We start from the raw sequence: 20710 nt of genomic DNA, 5'->3' as shown, positions 1-20710 counted from the left end.
AGTATTTTTCAAATTTGCGTTTGAGGACCAGTTCCTCCCACCACCCCATATATATATATATGTACATACAGTAAGTATACTATTTTCAGCAATAATTTAATTGCAAATGTTGCAGGGATATTATCTATGATGTCATATATGTTGTCATGAGTGATGTAATATGGGGTAATTAAGCAGTGCATGGCGAGGACGTGAGTTAAAGTTACCCTAGGGCACGAGTTTTAGATACTTGATATAACTATAAATGGTTAATTTCAGTGGTCTTTTGAGTTCTAAATTGTATGTGATTACTGGACATTTCAGCTAATTATGATGTTACTTAACCTTTGCTTTATTCAGTGAATTTCAAGCTTTTTTTAAGGTAAAGTAATGTTTTGTTACTATACGTAAAGCCAATTCCCCCGCCGCGCCCGGCCTTGAACCAGGCCCTGATGAAACCCTCCGCAGGCAGCCAACCCCATGCTATGAGGTCGGCAGCAGGTCCTGGCCTGTGGCCAAGCCCCTTGAAGGCAGCCAAGTCCACCTCAAGGCAGCCAACCCCATGCCACACACAGCCTTTGGTGATGCAGTACTTTTGAAATGTACTTTTGCCTGTTTTCCATTGGCTTACATATATAGACTGGAAAAGGTGGGAATTCAATTCCAAAATATCTTGCTACCAGAATATGGAGGACCCAAACATCATAAATGTAAGTCTAAATAGGTAAGTATAGATTTACTTCACTTAGGGGCCGATGTATGACCCTTTCATTTAGCGCCTCGTAATTGGTGCGTCGCAAATTGCGAGGCAATAAATGAAATGCACAAAAGAGTGAATACACTGTTTTGCAATTCCCAATGGGGTCGCAAATTGAGAGGCTCATTAATATTTATGAGCCTCTTGCAATTTACAGGCTTATTGTGAATGCCAGCTCTCCCAGGGATGGTGGCCTGCTGGGCTCAGCAGACCCCCATGTCTGGGACTGCTTTTTAATAAAGTCTAATAGTCTAGTTAATAATAGTCTGGAGTTGGAATAGTAAATTATACATTCCTAATGTTACAGCGCCATCTATTGCAAGTTGATGTAATAACTTGCGTAGTAATGGCATTGCGTTGTAACAACGAGGTCTTTGTAACAACCTCATTGTGAAATACCACAAAGTAAAAGCACGCATTGTAATGTGCTATATTCCTTCTGTAGTGACAGCGGTCCAGGCGGAGATGGTAGGCTGGCTGGCATTGCTGGAGATAGGTCTGGTGTTGGTGCCTTGTTTCTGTTCCTTGTAGTTGTCATAGAGGGACTTGATTTTGAGATGGAAGCCGAGTTTGTTGCAGAGATCCTGGCGGGGGCGTCTGAGGTTTTTCTGGGGGGTTTGGTGAATTTGTGAATGATGCTGAAGAGTTTCTTCAAGTTGCGGGAGTTGTAGAGAATTCTGTCCTGGATGAAGTTCCTTTTAGTGGATCTGATGCGTTGGTGGAATTCTGTCATGGCTGGTTTGTAGCTGGTTTGTGCTTCTGGGGTTTTACTGTTTGTCCATACATTTTCGAGATGTCTGCAAGTGCATCTGGATTCTTGGAGGTTGGTGGTTAAAAAGGTGGCTTTCATGGGGCATTGTCTGTCAGAGATCCGGAGGGGGACGAGCTTGTCTGTGCAGTAGGTGATCCATCTGTGGAGTTTGTTGGCTGCAGAATTGGCATCGGTCGTGGCTGGCGGGGGAGCGTGACTGAGGGTGGAGTTGAGGTGCTGTACGGTGACCTTGCTCCAATTCCTGTGTGGGGGCATGGTATGGGTTTGTGTGTGGTTGGTTTTGAGAAGGAGAAATGTTCGCAGCCCAAAGGGGTTGAGTGGTGTGGCTGAAGCGGATGTTGTTGAGGCTGCCTCCTGCCTTGTGGATGGGGGTGGAAATGAGCTGTTTCTGTCTGATATTGTTGTGGTTGTCCAGGAGGGAGGTGGAGTTGGGATCACTGATAAGTCCATTGTGTGATGGTATAGCAGAGCCTATTCAATTGCATGTGGGGCTGTTCTCTGCTCTCCCCATTCAGGCACACCTAATCCCTTTATTGTGTGACTGTCTGAGATGAATTCGCAAATTCTGTCAGTTACGCATAGTCATGTGACCAAATAGGGGCTGTTGGCACAAAAGGGCAGGAAAATGGCATCTTTCTAAAAATGGCAGTTTGAAAATTTGAATTAAAATTTGACTTTACCATTAAAGAGGATTTTCCAGTACAATTTCATAGATACCAAAAATACACTGGTAACCTGGTCCCAATCACACATTAGCACTTATTAAATGTAATAACGCAACTCAATGTTATCCTATGGGACAAGTAGGCCTCACAGTAGTGAAAAACGAATTTGGGAGTTTTTCACTACCAAGACATGTAAAACTTAAAAGTACATGCTCAACCTTTTAATTACAAGGCACCCAGCCATATAGGCAACCTAGAGCCTATATTAGGGGTGACTTATATGCAATAAAAGTAAAGTTTAAGGGTTGGCAAGTGGGTTATATTGCCAAGTCAAAATGACAGTTTAAAACATGTGAAGGTTCTGTGTGAAAATACAATGCGGAACAAAAACAAGTGTGTCATATAGGAACATGCGCAAATATGAAACCAGCCTACATCAAGCACAGTTAGGCTAACATAGAAAAAATTACAATGGGCCATGCAAGAAACACACAATAGTAACACCATAAATATACCTTGGAACCACTGCACTGGAGGCACCTCTAATTTTCTATGCACGAGCAAGCTCTGAATCATAAATACTTAATACCCTCTATCACTGCCTAACACAACATAGTGGGTGCATTTGTCAAACGCTAAGCCTATTGCCTTTGTCAGGGTGTCACCAAAACAATTTAATGTAAATGTATAGAAACAAACCACAGGACAATCAATATTACAACGTTTGAGAAACTAACCTCCTTCTTGTTATATTTAACAATATAAAAAGTAAGGTAGTGTAAACCATATGCACCCCAATAAATCTTTCAATGCTCAATACTACACAATGTACCAATCTTGCATTTATCTTTATACTTATTTCAAAACCAACCCGGGTCTTACAATCAAATAGCATTGTACCATAGAATCATAAGACTAAAAGTCCCAACTAGAAAAAGGTTTGAATCAAAAGTAAAAAAGACTGTAAAAAACTAGGAAGATTTTGGAGAGCAGCCTTGCATCTGATTCAGTGGGACCGCAAATTAACAGGGCTGCTCCCCCCCTCCTCCCGCGGCAGGGCACGTGGCTTTAGCAACTCTCTACCCCAGATGGATTTCACCAGTGAGACCGAATATGTATTACATACTTAGGAGATATTTTCTAAGGGAATGACCTAATGTTAAAAGAACAGTATCCCCTAGTTAACACGCAATTCTTGAGTTTTCTTCATCTGTGACAGGCCCTGAGGACGCATCTCTCCCCTGACACTCAACTCCCAGAATATAGTCCCCTTGAGGCTAAGATACCGATGGGGCATCTGGGGAAGAGAGCGATAAGCCATATCTATTGCTACTTGATAATTCACACCCTGGATGGCATTGACTGTCTTCAACAGAAATGGGTGGGCTGGGTGGGTGAGCTAAATGACGATGATTGGAGGGAGGCCTGCCTGGCCCTCAGGGAACTAGAAATATCCGCACACCTGTGTATGATACAGGTAATTTATTTAAACACAACCTATCTGTCCCCATCACGTATACAGCAGATGTTTTCCGACGCCCAGCCTGCATGTGCGCTGCAGACCTCCCGCTGCTGACCTTTTCCATATGGCATGGATCTGCCCCACTTTGAGATCATTGTGGGGTAGGGTGGGGTGGAGTGGAAGATTTCAGAGGTCCCAGGGTGCCCGATTGAGTTAACCTGCAAGAGAGCTTACTGGGCCTGATGGAGAAACTGGGAGACCCACGTACTGATCGAATCGTCATAGGAATGGCCTGCTTAGAGGCTGAAAGGGACAGTGCTCATATATGGAAGCAACCTACACAGCCCTCAATACCTGCATGGCTACTGGAGTCAACTGGTGTGCACAGCAAGAGAAACCAATATACGAAGCCTGTGGATGTCTTCAGAAATATGAGAAAGTGTGGGGAAAAGGGTGGGCCTATCGTGGGCTATCACTATAATTGGGTGGCCCCCTGCGTGGGTCGTCGTGTGGGTTGTTGCAGATCTAGATGCTCAATTCTTAATATCTGTAATGTATGTATGGTTCTCATTATTTATTTTAACGAAATAAAGGTGGTTATAAAAAAATAAAAATTCCTAGGAAGCTTAGGGTGGCAACCAAAGATTGAATGTGTGTCTCCTGTGGAGTGCTGTAGGACCCCCCGCTGCTCCGGGCTTTCCCCCAGCAGAAATCAACTTGTTTTTTCAATTCCTGAGCCTTCCTGGGGTACCATGGAAAAATATGCATATTTTTTCAAAAGCCTCCCAAAGGCTTATGGGACACAACTTGATTGTAGCTGATGTTTAACCTGTGTCACAGATACCTTGATGTAGCTGTGGGTTCAATTTTTCGAAATGAGATCTCAGGGCGACAGTGGCGTTCAGCTTACCTCGTCCCTCCTGTGGACCACCCAGGTCATTCCTGAAGATACGTCTCCAAGCCTATGCAGCCAAGGTGACTCGCTAACCTTTTTTGGAACATTTTCACTGCCGGGGATGGGAGACAACATCCTCTTTTTTCTCTAACTTGGTGATGTGTTTCCTGTGCTCCACCCTGGACACAGGAGCAGGGTGACACGCACATTCCAATGCACCCAGGGCTCTGGACATCCACCGGAGCAACCTATTTTACAGCGAAAATGGCGTTATATTTGCCCCCTCTTCTTTAATACCAGTAGATGACTAACATGGGCCTACCACTGTACAAGTAAATAAGGTACTCTCCTGTCTACTGTCTTGTGCACCAGGCTGTTATGGCAGGGATTGCAGTCTATTTGTTAGAAAATCTGGTTGTACTGCTCACAGAAAGATTTGTGGTCATAATTACCTTTTAGCGAAGTTGCAGCTAGGAATACATCTTCCAAGTTTTGTTATCAAACCACCTGTCCCCCTCCTATTTAAACACCATCTTTATTTCCTGTTACTATTTTCTTGTGTTTATAATTGTCTTTTAAATGTTTAAGGTTTTTACATCCAAGTAATCAGGGCAAAGCGGCTGCATATGATTGTGCATGGGTGTTTCAGAATGGGATAAAATGACACTAAGAAATAATTTAAGTTGGTAACTACTGTAATGATGTGAAAATGGACATCCAGTTATTTCATGGAGCAACAAGGCTCAAATCTTTTCACTCATGCAACGTTTCAGTATGAAACTTGTTTGTTCTTTGGCAATTTATAGCTTTTTCTTCTGTCTATTGGTGAGCGAAGCCATTTACTTCACTTAAGGTCCTTGTGTCACCTATTAGGTTAATATATCATTTGAAGAAAAAAATTGCAAAATGGGGTGGCATCTTATTTTTTATGACTAATGAATCTAAAGGTCTGTAACTGCACATGATTGCACCATAGGCACAACAGCCTGTGCCTAGTTCTTTCCATGTCTGGATACCACAGTGGGACATTAGACATGTAATGCATTTCATATAAGATGATTAATTATTTTAATATTGACCTTATGTTAGAAATGGGGCTTCTGGTTGGCTAAGGTCAACACCCAAGCCAGGCAGAGCCCACCACTTTAGGCAGGGTAAGCTAGATACACAACTGAGATAAACTGTGCTCACCCTCTGGTAGCTTGGCACGGAGAAGGCAGGCTTGTGAAAAGAGGCAATGTGTAAAGTGTTTGTGGAGCACACACACACAAAGTAACACAAACAATACACAACAAAAAGACCCCATGCAGGTTTATAAATATAGCTTATTATATGCTGAACAAAACAAAACCAAAACAATAAAAATCCAATATATACTTTCCAGGTTTTGAGCTTTTTAAGATTATAGATACATCGCAGTGCTTAAAGCAATCATAGGTTGCAAGCGTAATGTCCCTGATCCTCGCGGTGGATTGCTAGGTCTCCACAACAAGCTCCTGTGTAATATCGTACCCAATGGACACTCATTAAAAGGTTCTGCATGAGTCCCTTGGGACCGGGCCGTGCAGGAGAACTCAGTTACCTGCAAGTGTGCAGGGCAATTTGGGCCTCCTGGGTCTGGGGTATCCATCAGAGTACTTTTCCTGAGTGAGAGTAGCAGAGGGGAGGGCCTTGTGGTCCGGGCATCAGAAGGCAGGGTGTCGATGGGCCATGACGGGCTGACCTCGCTAAGTCGGAGCAGGTTTGGTGGCCTGATAAGGGGCAGAAGCACACAACCATGGTGAACAGCTGAGTGGAGGACGCACAGCAGTGACTTCCACTCCCGGGGATCCGGTGGGGGCGGTGCAGTCATCTCCTTGGCAATGCCTACGCTGAGAGAGGTGGCGCTGACATTGCTGGTAAACTCCCTGTTGTCTCGGCAATGCATCCAGAGGGAATGCAGTTTGCTCACTCATCATGCACTGTTTGTGCAGAGTGAGTCAAAAAAGGAAAACGCTGATTCCTAGTGAAGCACTCTGTTCTGCACCACCTAAAGCACTTGGTCTTGAACAAAGTGGAGAGTTTGATTGACTCTAACACAAATGGTCAATCAGCAAAGTGCTGATCATTGTCAAAGCCCAACTAGCCCAACTGATGGACTCACGAGGTGCAGAGTCCCACGGCAGGGGCAGAAAGGAGTAAGTCTTTGATGACCCTGAGACCTTGAAATACACGGGCAAGCCAACGAGCCCCTAGAGAACACGTTCCAGGTAGCACAGCAGAAGGTAGCAGGTAACAGGCCAGCACAACAAGGCAGGTAGTAGAGTGCAACAAGCAATCAGCAAGCAGCAGCCAACACAGCAAAGTAGTTAGGAGAGTGGCAGTCCCTTCTAGCAGAACAGCAGCATCTGACAATGAGCCAGTGGTGTCTAGTTACAAGTCCCACATAGTGTCTACCTAGATGGGTTCAGAAACCCAGTTCTTATACCCAAAAAGTGCCTTTGATGACGGTAGGGGACTTCAAAGGATTTCTCTGAAGTGTACAGGTCCCCTTTCAGCCCAATCCTGTCTACCAGTCGAGCTATGGGGGTAAATCTGCCCTTTGTGTGGAGACAGGACACTACCTATCCAAGTGAAGTGTACCTCCTATCCTTCCTCCGGCCCAGAATAACCCATCATTATTCGGATGAATTCAGATGCAGTTGAGTGTCCTATGTTGTTGCTGTCTAGAGTGAATGCACAAATGTAGCTGTCACCCAGCCCAGCCTATTCGTGCATTGGAGACAGACTGTCGAGCACATAGAGCACTAAGTGCAGAGAAATGTCTACTTTCTAAAAGTGGCATTTCTAAAATAGTAAAGTTAAATCCTAACTCACCAGTAGGTAGGATTTATCAATACCATTCCAAACATATGAAAAATCAAAAAGCTACTCCTCGCTGATCAGGAATTGCAGCTTAAACGGTTATTAGGGAATTCTCGACTCCTATGGGAGAGGTAGGTCTTACAATAGCGAAAAACCAAATAGGCTGTTTGTCACTACCAGGATGTGCAAAACATATTGGTATTGGTCCTACCTTTTACTTACCTAGCACCCTGCACTTTGGGCTACCCAGGGCCTACCTTAGGGTTGACTGACATGTAATAAAAGGGAGTTTGGGACTTGACACATAGTTTTGAATGCCAATGTGAAGTGGTGGGCCTGAGACAGGTTTGAAATGCTACTTCTGTGGGTGGCACAATTAGTGTTGCATCCCACTAGTAGCATTTAACTTACAGGTCCTGGGAATAATGTATACCACTTTACAAGGGACTTACCAGTAAAATAAACATGGCAATCAGGTGTACACTAATCATAAACATGTTTGGAGGAGAAGTATATGCACTTTACCACTGATTAGCTGTGGTAAAGTGCTCAGAGTCCCAAGGCCAGCGAAAAGAGAATCAGCAAACCAGTAGGTAAGTGGCAAAAATTCTGGAGAAACACCACCAGGACTAACATCGTATATAGAATTCTTTCAGCCCCCTCTAAACGTAATTAAATCCAAATATTTGAAAGCCATGCTTGCAAACCTAGCTACTAACGTAGTAATTGTAAAGAAAATGTTATGAAAAGATTGAGCTTCAAACAAGCACAATCATCATGTTTAAAAGTAAACATCTGTAATATTTCAGCAGTTTGGAGTATCTTAAAACAAATGTGGAATCAAACAACTGGCCCTATACAAAAATTCCTGGGAACCTCAAGAATGTTATTAGCAGCTTAATAGAAAGAACTGATTATGCATGTAATCTGCTATAAGGTAACCTATTGCATATTATAAATGTATTTAGGAATTTAGGAATAGTTTTATGATCCATGATCTACATGGATTCCCATTTCTAATAATTACACAGCAGCATCAACGAGTTGAGGTATTAAAATACAAGTGCTAATTAAAAATTACAATGCAAATAGTAACAATATCAATAACAATGACAACAATAATAACAAAAACAATAAGTAACTGTCCACACACTGGGAAGGAAATCATTCAGCCAATTTTTCCAAACCTCTTCCATTAACTAGAAGACACAATGTGACATTTTGTATTTTTCATCATTGTAAAAAGTAAACAGTAAACCAGCCGCACTCATCATCAAAAAGAAGAAGTCATCCCTGAACTGCTTGTCTGCTGTCCCTCTGCTTGAGATTCCTGAATAAATTTGGATCAGATTGCGCCACATTGTTGAGTTTTAATTGAAGCCTTAAGATTGTGTCCCTACTGCTGGCTACATCATTCAACTGCACAGCCAGTTGATGATTTGCAGTCTTTTAAAAATTATTCCAAAGTTGTCACATGAAAGCTCAAAAAGAGAGCTTTTTGAAATTACAAATCATCACCGGACTACATGACCAAGTTATTGAAGTGCTGAAGGATGGAGTCAGCAGTTGGTGGAAAGTTTGTTTATGGGTACCTCTAACCATTTCCTCACTCAGTAACAAGTTATTAAAAGTTATAAAAAAAATTGTTGCATGACATAATATCGCCTATTGTGACATAGCAATATTGTGGCAAAACAATTTTCAACAAAAATATTGAGTTTACATGCTTTGTATGTAAACTTGAAAAATTATTGAAAAAAATATTATGGACCAGAGTATCATAAAAAAAAGGTAAATATATATATAACAGTGGGTTATTTATTTAAAATATGAAATGTTAAAATGATAATATCATTACAATTGGTTTAGTTCTTAATATAAATTAATATATATGTATATATGCAAACAAACTGATAAAGCATTCGGGCAAGTCATAGACAAAAACATAGGACAACCATGATTGGAAGGCAGAGGAGAACGGCAGACATTTTGGAGAGTTGCACAAATCAAATAAACAACACATAATGCTAGTGTATAATATAGCTGATCTTTAAATGCCATGTCAGAATGAAACAAACTCATATCATAAGAGCAACCAATGCTTGAATAAATTCTAGAACCACATAATGCCTGGAATTGATGGCCGTTAATTTGGAGTGCAGCTAGAAAGAGACATCATATTGCAATACAGTCACCACTTGTAAAGAGAGCAACAAATAGCTAATTCAATTCACAAAATTGCAAAATCAATGCCACACATCGACCACCTAAAAATGCCCATGTGCGGAAATGCGCGTCTTACAAGTGCGTGCCGACTCGCAGAATCGATGTATAATAACATCTTAAAATGTCATGCACGCCAATCATGTTGAAATACATGCCATCCGCCCTCTGAGAGTGAAAGTGGATATCCCCTGAAAGAGGAGTGACTGCTCTTGTGCCTGAATGGTGTGCGCTGCAAACTGGATGCAGCTGTACAACTGGGCATATACAAGGGAACCTGTCCAGTGAGGAGGTATGTATCCCAAGGTGGTGTAATATAACATAAGTGTATAAAGTGCAGGTTTCAAGGGTGCGCCGCAGTGTCAGGTATAACTGGGTTGGATGTGGAGGCAGTTACTAAGTAGAATACTCCAGGGTTCATGCCCTAAACCGAAGCCGGACAGACGTCTCAAAGAATCGAGTGAGGGGCGTTCGTCCTATCGCCAACATGGTAACGGGGCAGTTACTATGTAAAACACTCCCAGACTCCCACTGGATGAAAAATATCTTAGTGTCCGGTGATGCCCGCAAGTACTCAGGATCACAAGTCGCCAAAATAGTCAAAAGTACTTGCCACAGAGGCCCATCAGTGAAGGCGTGCTCAGTGAGATTTATAGCCAACCTCGGACTCAAGCAGCTGGTGACCACCCCCACCCACCTCGCCGGACACACACTCGACGCTGTCTTCTCATCCAGCAAAGACATCGTCTTCAGCCACGCCACCGAACTCCACTGGACGGACCACAGCTGCGTCCACTTCAGCTTCAGAAGATCCACGATCCACCACCACCAGCATCAGGTTGCTCGAAGAAACTGGAACAAGATCACAGCAGACCAGCTCGCCGCCTCCCTGAGCCAGCACCCTCCCGCCAGCTCAGCGAACCCCAGCCAGGCCGCCGACAACCTCACGAAGTGGATCAGCAACTGCGCAGACGACCTCGCCCCACTGAGGACCCCGCCTAGCAGACCCGGCAGCAAGAAGGCCCCATGGTTCACCGACGAACTCAAGAGCTCCAAGAAGAACTGCTGAGCCCTCGAGAAAGCCTGGAGAAGGGAGCCAACACCGGACAACATGACCACCCTCAAGCTCGCCACCCGGAAGCACCATCAACAGATCCGCGCCACCAAGAAAACAGCATTCAAGGACCGGCTGGACAACAACGCACACAACTGCAAGGAACTCTTCAACATCGCGAAAGAGCTCTCCAACCCCAACGCCGGAAACAACAACATCACCCCGTCGCAAGACCTCTGCAACTCCCTCGCCTCCTACTTCCACAACAAGATCGCTGACATACACAACAGCTTCAGCCCACAAACAACGCTCCCAACGACCGCACCAATGCCCCCTACCACCACCCTCAGCGCCTGGACCCAGATCAGCACGGAAGACACCATCTGCACGATGAACTCTATCCACTCCGGATCTCCGACCGACCCCTGCCCCCACCACGTCTTCAACAAGGCCGACGCTGTCATCGCACCCCACCTGCGGGACATCATCAACACCTCCTTTGACACCGCCACCTTCCCTGAGAGCTAGAAGCACGCCGAACTCAGCGCTCTACTAAAGAAGCCAACAGCGGACCCCACCGAACTCAAGAATTACCGCCCCATCTCGCTCCTCCCGTTCCCAGCCAAAGTCATCGAGAAGACCGTCAACAAGCAGCTGGCCGCCTTCTTCGAGACAAATGGATCCCTCGACCTCTCACAGTCTGGCTTCCGAGCCAACCACAGCACCGAGACCGCCCTCATCGCTGCCACCGATGACATCTGAGCCCTGCTGGACAACGGTGAAACAGCGGCCCTCATACTCCTAGACCTCTCTGCGGCGTTCGACACTGTTTGCCACCGCACCCTAGTGCAGCGCCTCAGCAACATCGGAATCCAGGAGAAGGCCCTGGAGTGGATCATCTCCTTCCTTGCTGGAAGGACACAGAGAGTCCGTCTACCACCGTTCAGATCTGCAGCCACGGAAGTCATCTGCGGCGTGCCTCAGGGCTCCTCGCTCAGCCCCACCCTCTTCAACGTCTACATGAGCCCCCTTGCGGCCATCGCATGCCAACACAACCTCAACATCATCTCCTATGCCGACGACACCCAGCTGATCCTCTCCTTGACCAACGACCCCGCTGCCGCCAGAACCAAAATCCACGAAGGTATGAAAGATGTAGCCGAGTGGATGACGACCAGCCGCCTGAAACTGAACTCAGACAAGACGGAAGTCCTCATCCTGGGCTCCTCGCCCTCCGCCTGGGACGACTCCTGGTGGCCCCCCAAATCTGGGCACCGCACCCAAACCGACAGACCACGCACGCAACCTGGGCTTCATCCTGGACTCCTCCCTCTCCATGACCAGACAAGTCAACGCCGTCTCCGCGTCCTGTTTCAACATCCTGCGCATGTTACGGAAGATCTTCCGGTGGATTCCCACCGAGACCAGGAAGACGGTCACCCAGGCCCTCGTCACCAGCCGACTGGACTACGGCAACGCCCTCTACGCCGGAACCACCGCCAAGCTCCAGAAGAGACTCCAGCGGATCCAGAACGCCTCAGCCAGACTCATCCTCGACATCCCCCGACGCAGCCACATCTCCGGACATCTGAGAGACCTGCACTGGCTCCCCGTCAACAAGAGAATCACCTTCCGTCTCCTCACCCACGCACACAAAGCCCTACACGACCAAGGCCCGAGCTATCTCAACAACCGCCTCAACTTATACGCTCCCAAACGAGCCCTCTGATCGACCAACCACGCCCTCACCGCTGTCCCCCGCATCCGAAGAGCGACAACAGGAGGAAGGTCCTTCTCCTACCTGGCCGCCAAGACCTGGAACACCCTCCCAACCGACCTCCGCCTGACCCAAGACCACCTCTCCTTCAGGAAGAAACTCAAGACCTGGCTGTTCGAGCAGTAGCGGAACCCCCCCAAGCGCCTTGAGACCCTCCGGGTAAGTAGTGCACTCTATAAATGCCTTGATTGATTGATTGATAGTGTCGCAGTGATCGGAAAGGAGGAGAGGGATGCCTGTGACTGTCAAGGGCATCCCTCTCCTCATTTCCGATCACTGCGACACTATAAATCTCACTGAGCACACCTTCACTGATGGGCCTCTGTGGCAAGTAGTGACATCCTGGGGCCATTGTTATCAGTAGTGAAAGGTAGCTAGTAATCTCGCAGTGGTTGGCATGTTTTTAAGTCTAGAGGCTGGCCGCTGCAACGTTGCATATATGTCACTAGTGGTGTCACAGTATATCAAATCATGGATCCAGCCCTCCACCATAGGGGCGGTGGCACTGCCCCAGTGTATTGATACCTGACGCTTGGCCAATTATAAAGCTATGGCTATATAGTGCGGAACCCTGCCTGCCTGCAATAGTTGAACATAGCCCAGTAATGCCATCAGTGGGGTCAGGGTGAATGAAAGATCAATCATGTGTGAGAAGACAGACCACGTTCTCCGTACAAATCAGTGTGTAAGTCCGTGGGAACCCAGGATCAGCAGACCAGTCAGCTTAGTTGCGGTGTCTGCAGATGCAGAGAAGTGACTCCTTCACTTCAAGGGAGATTCCTTCAGGTGTCTTGGATACCCACTGGCCTTGGAAGGTTTCCTGTATGGAGCAGAGGCACAGACGTTGCAGCAGATGAGGCAGGGCACAGAGATCAGGAGCATCAGAGGTCTTCCTGGTTACAGCCTTGATTCCCAGAGTGTAGTCCAGCTAAGTCCAGAGTTCCCAGATGGTCAAAGTTGAAGTGGTGTCTGAAATGAATCGTGTCCCACGATGAATCTAGGCACGGCCAGTTTAGAGATGGTCATCGCGTAATGACGCAGTGCCCCTCTATATGTTATATTGCTGTCTCACTTACAACCCTGGAGAATAGACTCCGTAGGCTGTCGGGGTGTCCTGCTAGTGCAGGGGCACCTTCACACTTAGAACAGAGCACCCTGCCTTCAGGATTCTAAAGGTCTGCTTTAGGGGTGACTTATAGGTTTTAAGTGTAGTGACCTGAGATATAGGAAAACCTATATCTTTCATAAGTGGTTTTAGCACCAGGTTACACAGGCTGGAATGACAGGCATGTTGTTACAGTTTGAGTGGTCCCTCATGGGTGGCATACTGCATGCTTTGGCCCTTGGGGTACCTAAGCCCTGGATCCTTAGTACCATATACTATGGACTTATTAGGGTATCCAATCTGGGATGTACCTAAGTACTTAATATACCAATTTAGGAGAGAAAGCAGAGAGACTGGGGTCCTGTTTAGCAGGATCCCAGTCAGACGAGGCAGAAACAGCATAACAGCAAGCAAAAAGTGGGGGTAACCATAAAAGCAGATCCTACTTTCCTACACAGTGCCAGTTGAATCCAGTGAAGGGCAGAGGTTAGGTTGAAGTCACCACCAATTAATATAAGTCAGCGTGCATACGGTTAATGTCCAAAAAGAAGTCTGGTTGCCCACATTAGGAGAATAGACATTATTCAATAAAAGGGATGTGGAGGCTAAGGTGCCAGAAAACAGTGGGTAGCGACCATCGATGTCTGTTATTACCTCCAGCATCTTGAAAAGGGATTGTTCTTTGGACCAGAATGCAGACACTTCTGGATTATGTGCAATAGTTAGCAAAAAAGTGGTTACTAAATCAACTAGACTCATAGTGGTTGGGAAAATGCGAATGACAGTGGGGCTCTGGTAGAAAAGCCAACTGGTTACCATATCTGGCCAGGTAGGACAATACCTGTCGTCCCTTTCGGGGATTAGTCAGCCCCCTAACAATCCAGGTCATGCACTTTAAAGTCAGCGCCCCGATTTCATTAGCGGATGGTGTCATGCAGGCTTTAATGTAAAAGCAGCAGTGCAAACATATGGACAGAAAGTAGTGCATGACGTGCAGTTTTGTTGTGCCCTTGTGTGAGAGAGGTAGAAAGAATATAATAGCAAAACAGAACAAGGCCCATACCCTCCACCCCCACCAGATAGCAAACAAACAGTATCCGGTGATCCCCATAATTACCTAAGAACAAGGAAAAGCAAGCAAATGGAGTATTCCTGGGGGGGAGGCAACACTTAAGATAGAGCGTCAATTGTCAATAATCCTGGTGGGGCAAGGAGCAACCTAATCTAGTACATGAGCAATGGGAGCAGTTGTAGCTCAGTGCAGAGGGCGGTGGCTAGATCCGTGGTTGGACCTGGTTAGCAATCAATGCGGCACAGCAACACAATGATCATAGTATACCGGCAAGGAGAAAGGTTACAGATCCGCTGTAACTCTGGAGGGCGGAGAGGCAGATTCTCCTCCTTCAGGCACTCCTGGCCCAAAGCTATGTTGCTTGCAAAACCCTGTAGCACGAACAGGAGAGTCAAAAGGTTATATTTGCCATAGACCTCGATGCGCAGGAGTTTTGGGTACAGCATAGCATAGTGTACATTTGCTTCCTAGAGCATACGCTTAACTTCTGTGAACTTGCGGCGCGCCTCCTGGACAATTGGTGTGAAGTCAGGGAAAAGGGATACAGTCATACTCTGATATTGCAACAGCTCTCCCTCACGGGCGAGACGAAGAGCGGTGTCCCGGTCATGATATTTGAGGAGTTTAACGATAATCAGTCAGGGATGAGCGCCAGGCAACGGTCTTGGGCCGAGGGTTTTATGGGCCCTCTACTACCACAAACATAGATGAAAAACCTCTCTGCCAAAGAGTTCCTCAAGCTGGCGTTCGACGAAAGCGCTCATACTCCCAGTGTTAGTAGATTCTGCTATTCCAGCAATGCGGATATTAATCTGATGTAAGCGCGCCTCCACGTCTTCACTCTTTGCATCAGCCATTTTGAGGGGCCTCTCCACCTTTTCCAGGCACTTATTTGCCGTCATGCCAGTGTCCTTGATGTCAGAAATGCACTGCTCTGCAGTGCTGAGTTGTGCCTTGTTTTGGTCAATGCGCTCATGCATACCCTCCATTTGGGCCAAGAGCACGTCAAAACGAGCATCAATTGATTTAAATCCATCTTTCAGTTCAGCTATGATAGCTGCAGTACCCTGCAGCTTTGGTGCCTCAGTCGTAGATGACTCTGGGAAATCTTTCTGGGGACCATTGGCTCCTCCATGTCGAAGGCCCCTTCTGATTCAAAGGATAATGGATGCTGCTTAGGTTCACTGAGATCCATGTTTAAACCAATGGTTTCTTTAATAGATCACAAAAGAGAATGTGACACTCTGCACACCTGTATTTTATCTATGCTAATTTTTCAAGATTCCTTCTTAATCCTTGTAAAAAAACGGTGCTGCCACCCAAACTGACTGGCTCTGGTCAGTGACAAACTATACAAACAAACAGATACTGTTTGAGAATGGCGCACTTTTCACATGCCCCTGATGGGTGCAAATATCTGAAACACCATTATGCTTATTCACATTTTCTGTTCACTGAAAATTCTCCTTCAGATTCAATGTTCATGAAAAATTGTGTGGTATCCACAATAACAAAAGTTCTGTTTCTTGAAGACCTTGTATTTTAATAACACTTTTCTTGCTTGATTTTTCTGCACATTACATCATGTACATGTGTTCGTCACAGCATCATATTCAGTCAATCCCAATGCATTTCGGTATTGAAATACCTTCGTCAGGGGAATACAGTAATTCATCATGAGGGAGAGGGCCTTGGGGTACTTTGCCAAGCTGAAGAGGTTTAGCCCATAGGGCTGTGACATCTTCAACCCGGCAAAGTTCAGCTCAGCCAGCCAGACTCCTGTGCCTTTAGCGCATGCATAGCTTCTGACTGCCTGACCTGAAAAAGAAGTATGTGTCAGGCTGATCTTTGCCCAGCCTGACAGACACTCTTTATATCAGCCAAAAGGTGGGGGTGGCAGGTCCATCCTCCACCCTAAAGGACGGGCTACTGCTGATAATTTGCTACCCAAAGGGTATGACTAATTCCTTGCAACTGAACAATGGTTCAAGCCAATGATACATTTGATTCTGATTCACAATTCAGAAAGGGATGTCCTTAACTTGCAACCTCCCAATTGTGATTTGAAATGAGTTACAGAAGTTGCTTTGCAAGTCAGAAACACCTTTCCAACTTGCAAAATGTTTTGCCACGTAGCATTTTTCTGTCAAAAAGCCTGTGATTTTCTAAGATGGATGCATGCTTGTCTTGAGTAATGGTGTTTAGATTTGTGAAACAAGGCCAAAATTATTTGTGGTCAAATGATAGCTTATTTTATGTACTAGGTATTGCTGACTCTGTAAAATCAATATAAATAAATCAATATATATCTATAGGATTACCTGTAAAATATTTTGCTGTTTAGTATTTTTTAATTTTCTGTGCTAACAAGACTACACTAATACAAAACCGAAATTATTTTTATATTTGCCCATGTATAACTCGTATGTCCTTAGTTGGCATTCCTTTCCCAAATTTCTAACCACCATTATACTTCTGACTTCTTTCATTCAGACGTGCATTCACTCCTTTATTTCCACACATATGCATTATCTCACTTACTTAAATGCTCACTTACTCATGTACTCACCTACCTGCTCACTCACTCATGGGCTCACTCACACACCAACCCATGCTCACTCAGTCACATATTCCCTGACAATGTTGTCTCTTTTCATGAATTCAATGTTTCTCCCTTTATACAGGCAACTGGAAACTGTGGATGTTGTTATCCCAAGGGCCAGAGTGCTGTTGCCACCAATTGATTACATGACGACAGGTAGGCCTCTTTATTCTAATCTTATGCACTGATATACAATGCTTTTCAATTCATACTGGGATAAATGTTACCTGGAATTACCACCATTGTGTCAGGGCCAGCATATTGCCATGGATTTCCACCATTAATACAGATCTATAGTTTTACTAGTATTAACAACCATTATGTTAGGGCCAGCATATTTCCAGGGATAATGACCATAATGGCAGGTCTCCATTTTTATCAGGAAATACTAAACATTGTCTCTGGGCCAAAATGTTGTCAAGAATTATCACCACTGAGCCAGGTCCACCATTTTGGCAGGACATCACTTTAGATTAAAGGCTAAAATGTTACTAGAAATGATCAACATTCTGCTAGAATCATCATGTTGCCACAGTTTACCATCACTTTGCCATGGTGAGCTGCCACAGATTACTATTGTGTCAGAGTCCTGTACTCTCAGAGTGATGTCTGTGCATTGTAACAACATATGTGTTGCAAATAATGATGGTACAATTATAAAGTATTTGGGATGTACAGCAGTATCACACAAATAAATGTTGATGAAAGGAAAGATAAGCTATCCTCTCAGGAATCCCTTTCTGTGGGATACAAATACTCTCTACCACTATTCGTGGCATGCTTAATCATCAGCCTGTGTTGCCATCAGCAAGGGTGGAAAAAATTATGTTTTGTGTTCAAATAGCGTTGGGCGAGATCAACTATTTATAGAGATATACAGCTATAACTGCTTTAGGGATACCCAATCAATTCTGATCCTTTTATTATAGGTTCCCTAGACAGTATTAAAAGATTTCATACATATGATTCAAACAAATTGCTAATGCATTTCTTTAACTCTGTCCAGACATTTGTAGAAATTGCCCATTTCGGAGATTCTTCATGTGTAGCCTTAGAAAATTAGGTAGAGCAAAATATAGCTTTGTATCTTATTATTTTTCTTTTCACTTAAAATATTTTTCTGGGAACTATCTTTCCACCTTGCACTTCCCCTGTGCAACCTAGGAATATTTGGTACTTTACCACCCTTTCTGCATCGGTAATATATGTATCATGGATGTGTATGTATAGTAGCATGAAGAGTTGTGGCAAATAAATTCCAAGCATTTTTGGATAGCCACAAAGTTGAGGTTGCAAAAGTGTCCACCACATTTGCAGTATGTTTCCCCACCCACAGTATGTGTTGCTGCCCAATTCAACACATCGCCTACAACCGCTGGTTACTCAGAATCTTCAGTTCTGCATGCAAGGTGATTTTTTTCTTACTACTATGTCACATATGGTGATTTACACCTGTTTACACATGGCTAGGGGCCCTAGATACGTGGCCAATAGTGCACATGACAAAACACATCTTGAGCAAAATAAAATTCAATATTTGATTCAATGGTATTGCTTGCAAATCAAAAGAGACAATTGGAATTCTCAGTCTGGAACACCATAGGATATAGAAATCATTTTATTCTTCATTAGGCATCAAGAGGTTTGACAATTAAGGGGTCACTTAGAGTTTCACAGAATGGATGAACCACCATAAATTAGTGCTTCACCTACCTTGCCAAACTCAATGTTTCCCTAATGTATTTTAAGATGGTGAACCGCCTAGAAGTTGGTTTTCATTGGCAGAAATCAGGTGACCTAACTAGTGGAAAATCTTGAAATGATTGCGCATATGTGACAGGGCTTCCAGGTTATTGCCTTTTACTATTTAGGCAAGGCATGGTAGTCCAGACCAGGGAAATCCACCAATGACCTTGAAGCAAATAGAGAGATATTTCTGAGCATGATGACCATTGCCTTTGTGTTTTGAAACTGAAACTCACACTTTGGAAGTTTATTTTTTATAAACAGAATGCTTGCCCAGTGGTGCCTAAACAACATGGCCACAAACACACAAAAAGTGATGGGTGGGATGCTGGCAAATAGATGGTCTCTGGGCGTTATCTCCCTACCATCTCTGAAACTGAAGTCCACATGTTTCAGACAATCATCTTGCACCACTAAGGGTCAATGTCCTAAATCAGGACTATAAGATCCATATCTCCCAGTCACTGTCAAGGTCAGTCTGTCAGTCGTTTTAGTGGAATGGCAAAGTGTTAATTATTACACGATGCAATACCTCACTCTTGGTATAAATATTTTGTCAAAAGGAGTTTTTCTCTGTAAAAAAACAATTTTTATAAAACTCACATTCTTTTGTTAGAAGGTAAGTGTAACAGGCCAAACACAAAGGAATGGGGCCTGTCTTACATTCTTCACAATACCTCACTTGGTTGCATTTGTGCAAAGAACTAATAAGTGAAATGTGAAATATTGTGATGCACTGCAGACACAAACGAGAAGCACTCCATGGAAACAAACATAAAATCTGAAGATGATGTCAAGAGTTCTCATACTCAGTCGTCCAAGTTGGTATCCGATAAAATTCTGGTTAACTAGAAAACAGTAATACACATGTACTGCTATTTTCAGTATTCTCTAAATCTTAGAGCAGAGTACTTGAGAAAACTCATTTAATAAGAGAAATAACCTTATTTAACACAATTTTTACGTCCATTTATGTGTGCTTTTGGACAACAACATGTTCATGACATTGCGAAGTGAAATAGTGTTAGACACTGATTCCCTTAACACAAGACTCAACATATAATGCCTGGTGTCTTAAGAGAGAGATCACAAAAAGTGGTTACAAACTGTGTATGGTCTTATTGAGATCTACCTCTGATGTTGTCATGTGACCTATGTACTAATAGGTCACTTCACAAAATCTCTAGTCGCATGGAGCACAAAATGACCTTCAGAATGACCTGACTAATACATTAATGAGGCAGGTCACTATTTGCAACCTGCTGTAATTGGCTACAACAAAGACAGGGATGGTGGCCTGCAGGGAAAAGCAATGGGTCCCATTCTCACTGTAGTGCTGGAACCTAGCTGCACCTGACAGGCTAGTAGTCAGACTATTTGCCAGCATTCCACCTATCACTTTTTGTGTGTTTGTGGCCATGTTGCTTAGGCACCACTGGGCAAGCACTCAGTTTTTCAAAAACACGTCCAAATGTGCAAGACTGTGCTCAACACTGACGGTGTAGATGTGGGAGAGAAGGAAAGGTGTATGAGAGAAGGCACACAAGAGACATTGTTGGGTCGTAGTCATACAGCTTGTCTCATCAAATAAAGTGTCTCAGGTGTTCCACAGTCTTTCATGAGTGACAGCTCTTTTATACTCAACAGACACAGGACTACTATTACTCTCTGCTCTTACAACAATACAAAATTTAAAAGCAGTATTTTCTTTTACATGGATTTTGATGAATGGTAACATTCTATGGAAACTGAAAAAA

At 44.3% G+C, this 20710-nt stretch overlaps 1 protein-coding gene across 2 annotated transcripts in view; it reads left to right on the top strand.

The window, feature by feature from the left end:
- ERG (ETS transcription factor ERG) overlaps nt 1–20710 on the top strand; it is a 454845-nt gene that overhangs the window by 98687 nt on the left and 335448 nt on the right. For both annotated transcript variants that reach the window (XM_086935417.1, XM_086935419.1), the window contains exon 2: nt 17290–17363. The gene's annotated coding sequence lies outside the window, so the exon portion shown is untranslated. The remainder of the gene's footprint in view (nt 1–17289; nt 17364–20710) is intronic.

The sequence above is a fragment of the Lissotriton vulgaris genome, chromosome 8 (assembly GCF_964263255.1).
Source record: "Lissotriton vulgaris chromosome 8, aLisVul1.2, whole genome shotgun sequence".
NCBI lineage: Eukaryota > Metazoa > Chordata > Amphibia > Caudata > Salamandridae > Lissotriton > Lissotriton vulgaris.
The sequence above is the reverse complement of the archived record's forward strand: the minus strand, read 5'-3'. Positions and strand labels throughout refer to the sequence as shown.